Source organism: Primulina eburnea, chromosome 15 (assembly GCF_022965805.1).
Source record: "Primulina eburnea isolate SZY01 chromosome 15, ASM2296580v1, whole genome shotgun sequence".
Taxonomy (NCBI): Eukaryota; Viridiplantae; Streptophyta; class Magnoliopsida; order Lamiales; family Gesneriaceae; genus Primulina; species Primulina eburnea.
In genome coordinates, this window is record NC_133115.1 from 13,889,316 (window position 1) to 13,898,235 (window position 8,920).

General features: G+C 42.6%; 1 non-coding gene across 1 annotated transcript; it reads right to left on the reverse strand.

Moving 5' to 3' along the window:
* Window positions 1–1,657: 1,657 nt before the first annotated feature.
* On the reverse strand, window positions 1,658–1,763 carry LOC140815808 (small nucleolar RNA R71). Its single transcript, XR_012114452.1, has one exon. It is a non-coding gene; the product is annotated as a small nucleolar RNA R71 (small nucleolar RNA).
* Between the last annotated feature and the right edge of the window lie 7,157 nt (window positions 1,764–8,920).

The window sequence follows — 8,920 nt, forward strand, 5'->3', positions numbered from 1 at the left end:
TTTTCTGAAGGAAATGATATGGTAAGGTTGGTGGACGACTTTTTGGGGGGCATTCAGACAGATTGAGAAATTGTTCTTGAGCCGCCGCAAGTTTGGAGAGCACGTTGCGCTTGGAGTGAAGATTTGAAGTTTTCCGGGCGTCGTTCTTCGCGTTTTTCGTCAACTCTAGTATTTCTAACTTTGTTTTCATCTTTTAAACTTTGTTTTGTTGATTTTTGATCATGAATTCTAGTAGCTAAACTTTATTATTTGTTGGGATTAAAGAGGATCCTACCCCGAACGTTGATGTGAATTAATTTATATTTCGATTGTGCATTATTCTTGATTTTACTACTGTTTTACTGTGTCATTAAAGCGTAGCTAACTTTAACGACGTTTTCATATCACGAGTGAGTTCGAGAGAATAACGAGTGATAGGATCGAGTAGTATAATCCGCGGATCTACAATTTACATAGATATATGAAATTGGATACGGCCGATAGTCATAGTCCTTAGGGTCGAAAACTAGGGGATTTCATAGATCGAAATGCGATTTGCTCTTGATAAATAATTAAAGACATTTAATTACTTCATTGAGTAGAATTAGTTTGACATAGCTCGAGAGAGTATGTTCAATAGATTAGGAAATCTTGTCGGAAGCGTAGATCACGATCGAACGAATTGATTAATAAACGAGGGGTAGGTGAACCGAGATTCCCAACAAATCCATTTCTTATTGAATTTTAACTCAACATTTTAGATTAAATTCTCATTCATTACTTATTGAATCATTTTAATTGCATATTTATTTGAGTATAGTAGGAATAATCACACAACTCAATTTTCGTTGCTAAATGTTAAATAACTGAAAATAATAATTGTTAAACACAGTCTTCAGTGGAACGATACTCGTACTCTTGTACACTATATTACTACTTGACATCGTGCACTTGCGATTAATTTTTGAGCATACAAAATCATATTTTATTGGGGATTTCACTGTGCAAGTTTTGCTCGATCAAGTTTTTGGTGCCGTTGCCGAGGACTGTTAATCTACAATTTTATTTTTAGTTATTTCCTTTAGCATTATTATTTTATTTCTCTTGAGATAACACTTCATATTTTATTACAGATATTTCTTCCAGTGCATGCCAAAGTCACTTGACGTGGAGCTTGAGTTTGATCCTGAAATTGAAAGAACTTTCCGAAGGCGGAGACAACAACAAAGACTTAAAGAACTGATGGAAAGACACGAGCAAGAACGTGGAGAGGAACAGCGTGACAATAGACAAGTTGAGATACCACGCCGCATACCGATGCTGGAGTATGCCCAGCCTTCTTTGGAGGGTGCACGCCCTAGCATTGTGAGGCCTATCGTGCGGGCAAATCACTTTGAAATCAAGCCAGCCATAATCCAGATGATTCAGAACACGGTCCAATTTGGAGGAACTGCAATGGATGACCCAAACACGCACATCGCGGATTTTCTTGAAATTTGCGATACTTTTAAATTCAATGGAGTTTCTGATGATGCTATTAGGTTACGTTTATTTCCTTTCTCCTTACATGATAAAGCTAATGCGTGGTTAAATTGTTTGCATGTAGGTTCGATCGCTACGTGGGACGACATGGCGAAAGCCTTTCTCATCAAATACTTCCCTCCCTCCAAGACCATGAAGCTGCGGGCAGACATTACAACATTTGCTCAATTCGATCAGGAATCTCTATATGAGGCATGGGAACGCTTCAAGGATCTACTACGAAGATGCCCACATCACGAGTTACCACTTGGGTTAGTCGTTCAAACATTTTATTATGGTTTGCTTACTCCTAACCGTACTATGATAGATGCGGCTGCTTGTGGAAACCTGTTGAGAAAGACCGCGGAGGAAGGATATGAATTGTTAGAGGAGATGGCTGCTAGCAGCTATCATCCTCAATCTGAAAGAAACAACCAGCGGAAGAGTGCAGGAGTGCACCAGGTAAATGATTTTTCTGCTATTACTGCACAACTTGATGCTTTAAACAGGAAAATAGACAGCTTGAATGTGGGTGGCACGGCGATGCGTCTTCAAGAAATATTCTGTGAAAAGTGTGGAGGGGAACACTATGCGAAGGACTGTCAAGATGACAATCCATTCTATGTGCAAAATGAGGCACCAGTGAACCAAGTGGGAGTCCAAAACCGCCCAAGGCATGACCCTTATTCGAACACATACAATCCTGGGTGGAGGCAACATCCCAACTTCTCATGGGGCGGTCAAAACAGTCAGAATAGACCGCAAGGAGGACAACAATATGGGAAACAACCGATGTACAGATCCGATCCTCCTAGAGAAGAAAAGTCCAACTTGGAGCAAATGATGTCTAAGTTTATTTCATCCACTGAAACTAGACTTCAAAACCAAGATGCATCGATAAAAGGGCTCGAGAATCAAATTGGAAAGTTGGCCAAGATGATAGCAAGTAGAGAGCCGGGCACCTTGCCAAGTAATACCGAGACTAATCCAAAAGAGCAAGTGAAGGACATTGAGTTGAAGAGTGGGAAAATTTTGGAGTCGAAGGGAAAGGAAAAAATTCAAATTCCGGATGAACCGACTGAGACATCAAAAGGTAAGTCTTCTAATTCCACACCAGCACCCACTGCACAACCTAAAATTGTTATACCTCCTCCTTTTCCTGCTGCATTGAAAAAAGCAAAACTAGATGCACAATTCGGTAAGTTTCTCGAGGTGTTTAAAAAATTGCATATCAATATTCCCTTAGCCGATGCTTTAATGCAAATGCCTAGTTATGCTAAATTTTTGAAGGATATTTTAGCAAATAAGAGGAAGTTGGAGGTCACATGACAGTGAACTTAACTGAAAATTGCTCCGCCTTGGTGCAAAACAAAATCCCACCGAAGCTAAAAGACCCAGGGAGTTTCTCTATTCCTTGCATGATTGGTGATGTTGTTTTCATAAGGCATTATGTGATCTTGGTGCAAGTATTAATCTTATGCCATTGTCTGTGTTTAGGAAACTTGGGTTGGGAGAGCCTAAGCCGACGAGGATGTCCTTGCAACTGGCTGACAGATCTGTTAAGTACCCCCGCGGAGTGATTGAGGATGTGCTAGTGAAAGTGGACAAATTCATTTTCCTTGCGAATTTCGTGGTTCTCGACATGGAGGAGGATACAGAGACGCCTCTAATTTTGGGGAGACCGTTCCTTGCGACTGGCAAGGCACTGATTGATGTGCAAGAAGGGAAGTTGAGATTGAGAGTGGGCGAGGAAGAGATTACTTTTGATGTTTTTAATGCACTTAAGCACACACTGCATTCTGATAGTTGTTATAGAATTGATGCTTTTGATGCCTCTGTGTCTAACTATGTGCAGGATGCTTTGAGAGATCCTTTGGAGGCTGCTATCACTACTGAATTGGCAGAAGATGATTTGGACGACGAAAAAGCTGAAATAGTGGCATACTTGAATGCCAACCATCCGTGGAGAAAGCCAATGAAGATGAGGTTGGAAGATTTGGGAGATCGAAAAGACTTGATCCAACAGAAATCAAGCCTGGATGAGCCACCGACGCTCGAGCTGAAGCCACTGCCTCCACACCTAAAGTACGTATACCTAGGTGAGCATAACACCTTACCTGTCATTATTTCTGCTGCTTTGACAGATGTGATGGAGGACAAACTGTTAAAAGTCTTGAAAGCGCACAAGGGTGCATTTGCGTGGAAGGTGGCGGATATCAAAGGGATCAATCCATCAGTCTGTATGCACAAAATCTTGATGGAAGACAAGTACTCACCTCTTGTGCAACCTCAGAGAAGATTAAATCCAAAGATGCAAGAGGTAGTGAAAGCTGAAACGATTAAGCTTCTCGATGCAGGTAGTATCTATCCTATATCTGATAGTGCATGGGTAAGTCCGGTTCAGTGTGTGCCAAAGAAGGGTGGGATTACTGTGATTGCAAATTATAATAATGAACTAATACCCACCAGAACTGTTACGGGATGGCGTGTGTGCATTGATTATAGAAAATTGAATGATGCCACCCGAAAAGACCACTTTCCCCTTCCCTTTATTGATCAAATGCTTGAGAGGTTAGCGGGTCATGAGTTTTATTGTTTTCTAGATGGGTATTCGGGGTATAATCAAATCACCATTGCACCTGAGGACCAAGAGAAAACCACTTTCACTTGTCCTTATGGAACTTTCGCTTTTCGCCGCATGCCGTTTGGTCTTTGTAATGCTCCTGCCACATTTCAACGTTGCATGACCGCTATATTCCATGATATGATAGAAACTTTTCTTGAAATTTTTATGGATGACTTCTCTATTTTCGGCCCTTCTTTTGATGACTGTTTGCAGAACTTGAGGGTGGTGTTAGTGAGATGTGAGGAGACAAATTTGGTGCTGAATTGGGAAAAGTGCCACTTCATGGTACAAGAGGGAATTGTCCTAGGGAACAAGATTTCGGAGCACGGAATAGAGGTGGATAAGGAGAAAGTTGAAGTCATCAAGAACTTGCCACATCCGGCGTCCATAAAGGGAGTTAGAAGTTTTCTAGGCCACGCCGGTTTTTATCGGCGTTTTATAAAAGATTTTTCAAAAATTTCCAAACCTCTATCTTCCTTACATATGAAAGATGTGCCATTTGATTTCAATTCTGACTGTTTACAGGCATACAAGAATCAGAAGGAACGCTTGGTGACGGATCCTGTCTTGGTAGCACCGGATTGGGATCTACCTTTCGAGATCATGTGCGACGCCAGTGACACTGCAGTGGGGGCCGTACTTGGCCAGCGGCGAAACAAGGTATTTCACACAATTTACTATGCAAGTAAGACCTTAGATGAGGCTCAATTGAATTATGCAACAACTGAAAAGGAATTACTTGCAGTAGTATTCGCACTTGACAAATTTCATTCATACCTTGTTTTGTCCAAAGTAATTGTATTCACTGATCATTCTGCCCTTAAATACTTACTTGCTAAAAAAGATGCAAAGCCACGCTTACTTCGGTGGATCTTACTGTTACAAGAGTTTGATTTGGAAATAAAAGATAAGAAAGGTGTTGAGAATGTGGTGGCGGATCATTTATCTAGACTAGAGCTTGTTAGTAATGACTGTGTAGATCAAGCTATTAATGATTGGTTTCCTGACGAGCAACTGTTTGAGATGAAACATTGTACATGATATGCAAATTTCGCTAACTTTCTTGTCACAGGCACACCTCCACCAAACCTATCGTTTCACCAACGAAAGAAATTTTTCTCTGACGTGAAATACTATTTTTGGGAGGAACCGTTTTTGTTCAAAATTTGTGCAGATGCCATGATAAGAAGGTGTGTTGCGGAGGAAGAGTTCGATCAAATTCTCAACCACTGCCATGACCGTGAGGTAGGTGGTCATTTCGGACCAACAAGGACGGCATCCAAGGTACTTGAATGTGGCTTTTATTGGCCAACTCTCTTTAAAGATGCTCGTTCTTATGTGCTACATTGTGATAAATGCCAGCGGTCAGGTAACATCTCTAACCGTCATGAAATGCCTTTAAATAATATCATTGAGTGTGAGGTTTTTGATGTGTGGGGGATAGACTTCATGGGACCGTTTCCTAGTTCTTTCACGAAAAAATACATCTTGGTTGCGGTGGATTATGTGTCTAAGTGGGTAGAGGCGGAAGCGTATGCCACTAATGATGCTCAAGTGGTACTAAAATTTTTAAAGAAAAACATTTTTAACCGATTTGGAACACCACGAGCAATCATTAGTGATGGTGGCACACATTTTTGCAACAAACTATTTGAAAAACTTTTGAGCAAATATGGTGTCACACATAAGATATCTACCCCTTATCATCCCCAGATGAGTGGTCAAGTGGAAGTGTCTAACCGAGAAATTAAGCGGATTCTGGAAAAAGTGGTAGGTGTCAGTAGGAAAGACTGGTCGGTGAGGTTAGGTGATGCTCTTTGGGCATATAGGACTGCTTTCAAAACACCAATAGGCACGACACCGTACAGATTATTGTTTGGTAAAGCATGTCACTTACCTGTAGAGTTAGAGCATCGGGCATATTAGGCAACAAAAGTACTAAACTTGAACTTTACTGATGCAGGCGAACGACGTTTGCTTCAACTAGATCAGTTGGAGGAATTCCGAAATCTAGCATATGATCTCGCACTAACCTACTAGGAAAAAACGAAGAAAGCCCATGACAAGCGGATCATCGAGAGAGAATTCAAATAAGGTGAAAGTGTCCTACTCTACAACTCCCGGTTGCGACTTTTTCCCGGAAAAATGAAGTCGCGATGGTCTGGTCCATTCGTGATCTCGAAAGTTTATCCATCGGGAGCTGTAGAATTGAAAGATGGGAAGGATGAGACATTTATTATCAATGCCCAGCGCCTGAAGCACTACATGGGTGGCACAATTGGGCCACAACTTGGAATCACCCGGTTCCAAGACATGCCGAACTGAGACAGACCGACAGTCAAGCTCTCGACTATAAATTGAGAACTATTTTCTTCCCATTCTCTCGCATTTGATTTAGATTTTCTTTCGTGTCAATTTAGTTATTTTCTCTTGCGTTTATTTTATTTTATTCTTGTTTTTTTTTAAAAAAAAGTTTTGAAATAGGCAGAGAGGTTCGCGCTCGAGCGGTCATTCTTTACCGCCCGAGCGCGAACGTCTACCTCGGGGTAATAATTCCCGAGAGGTTGGCGCTCGAGCGGTAGTTTTCTACCGCCCGAGCGCGAGCGCTTACCTCTGGACAAAAACTCCAAAGAGGTTCGCGCTCGAGCGGTAGTTTTCTACCGCTCGAGCGCGACAGTTTTTAAAACTCGATCTCCCCTTCCCCTTTCCTCATTCTGCACGAAATTTTCCCCAATTTCACTCCCCAAATCCCTAACTCCTCTCATCCTTTTTCCTTTTTGATTTTCTTGTGCAGGCACCACCATCTCCACTCAATTTTCCGGCGGCAAGGCACACTCTCCCTTAGGAAGCAAGAACACCTTTCTCTAATTCAAGGCATCATCTTCCACTCTTCAATTCCATGGCTCCCAAGAAGCAACGAGGTAATCCTAGTTCCTCCTCTTCATCCTCATTTGATAGAACATGTTTCATGAGTGCGGAGGCTCGTGCTAGATATGACCATGCTAAAATTCACCGAAACCCCATTACCGAGAGGGGATTTCGTCGTACTTTTGAGGATCGATATATGCCACCTCTTGTGGACTTGGAAAGAAGAGGATGGGAGAAATTTAGCGAGCCACCTAAGGCGGCTGTGGTATCTGTGGTGAGGGAATTTTACGCGAATGCTTGTGAGCGCACTGATGGTAGGGCATTTGTTAGGGGCAAGCTTGTGCCGTTCGATTCCACTACGATTAACGCTCTTTTAGAAACGGCCGAGATTGATGACTCCAATTTTCAGGCGTTGGTGGTTGATCCAAACTACAATTTGATTATCGAGACTCTTTGCCACCCGGGTGCGGTGTGGAAACCGTTGGGCGGAGCGCCTAGCTGTTTTGATGAGAAATACTTAAGAGCTGACGTTGCCATGTGGTATTTGTTTGTGGCCCGACGGATGATGCCAGTCTCACACAAAAGCGAGGTGCAAAAGGAGCGTGCGGTGTTACTTTTTGCGTTGCACCGAGGAGACGACATCGATGTGGGAAAACTTCTCAACTCGCAAATCACACTGAGCGTCCACAACAGCCACATAGGTCTTTTCTTCCCGACCATCATTTCCGAATTGTGTGCACGGGCCGGGGTGCACTTCAGGGACGACGAAGAGTGGCTTCAACCGATGAAGCCAATTTGTCAGGATTATGAACAGCGCAAAAGGGCAAAACGATGGGCGGACTTTCCCCCTCGGGCAGAGGATGCCGGTGGATCTAGCACTGCCGTCCCACAACGTCGCCCACCACAACCCCGCAGGCGAACTCAGAATGATAAGATGGATGAAAATCTCGCCTTCTAAGCGCATCAGAGTCAGATCAACTCTTACGTCGCGGACCATTTATCACACCTTGACTCCATGATGCGCACTTTGCTTGTGCACGGGGGCGTTGACCCGTCGACCATTCCACCGACTCCGCTACCTCCTCCCCCATTCCAGTTCCAGTATGATTATTCTCAGCATGGGGAGGCCGCAGGAGTGCAACTACCGGAGCAGGATGAGGAGGAGCAGTGATCAGGGGAGTTTACTGTTTCCCCTACTTCGCACTTTTATTTCTTTGCCGCTTTTCTGTTTTTCTTTCTCACCGTTGTTTATATCTAGCATGTTTTAACTTTCATGTTTATTAGTCTGCATTTGTGTTTGCATTTCTGTGTTTTGAGTCTTTTGTGCAATGGGGACATTGCACACGTCTAGTATGAGGGGGTCGTCGTACGTCTTCTTATTTGTTTGCATTCGTATTTGTCTTTCATGAGTGTCAGTGATGGTGACATTAGTCAATTGGTAGTCGATGATGATTGTGGGACGAATGAACTGCATATCACTTAATCTTATCACTCGTTATGAATACCCCAGTGAATTGAAAATTTTCCTATGCGCACATAGTGGGTGTATTAGTAGTGTAAACGACAGTTGAGTTTAAGAATCTGTGGGAGGAACTGAAAAAAACATGAGATGCAAGTCGAACTTGAGTGAATTTTTGTTGACAGTCGTGACCGACCAGTGACATGAAGTAGACTAGATCACTTGAGTCCACCGAAATAATTTTCGTCCCAAATGTGCACAATACCTCAAGAGTTATCCCTAAGCCAAATAAACAAACGTTCCATATTCTCACAACCTAGGGAGTACACTTGAGAAAATTATGCACTAAAAAAAAACAACAAAAAAAATAGTGTTGTGAATGAAAAAAGGGGATGTAAGGTGTGGGGGAGCCAAAGAGGGATGAAATCCTATCCCAAGGCTAAATAGATGGAGAAGTAAGGCGTTGA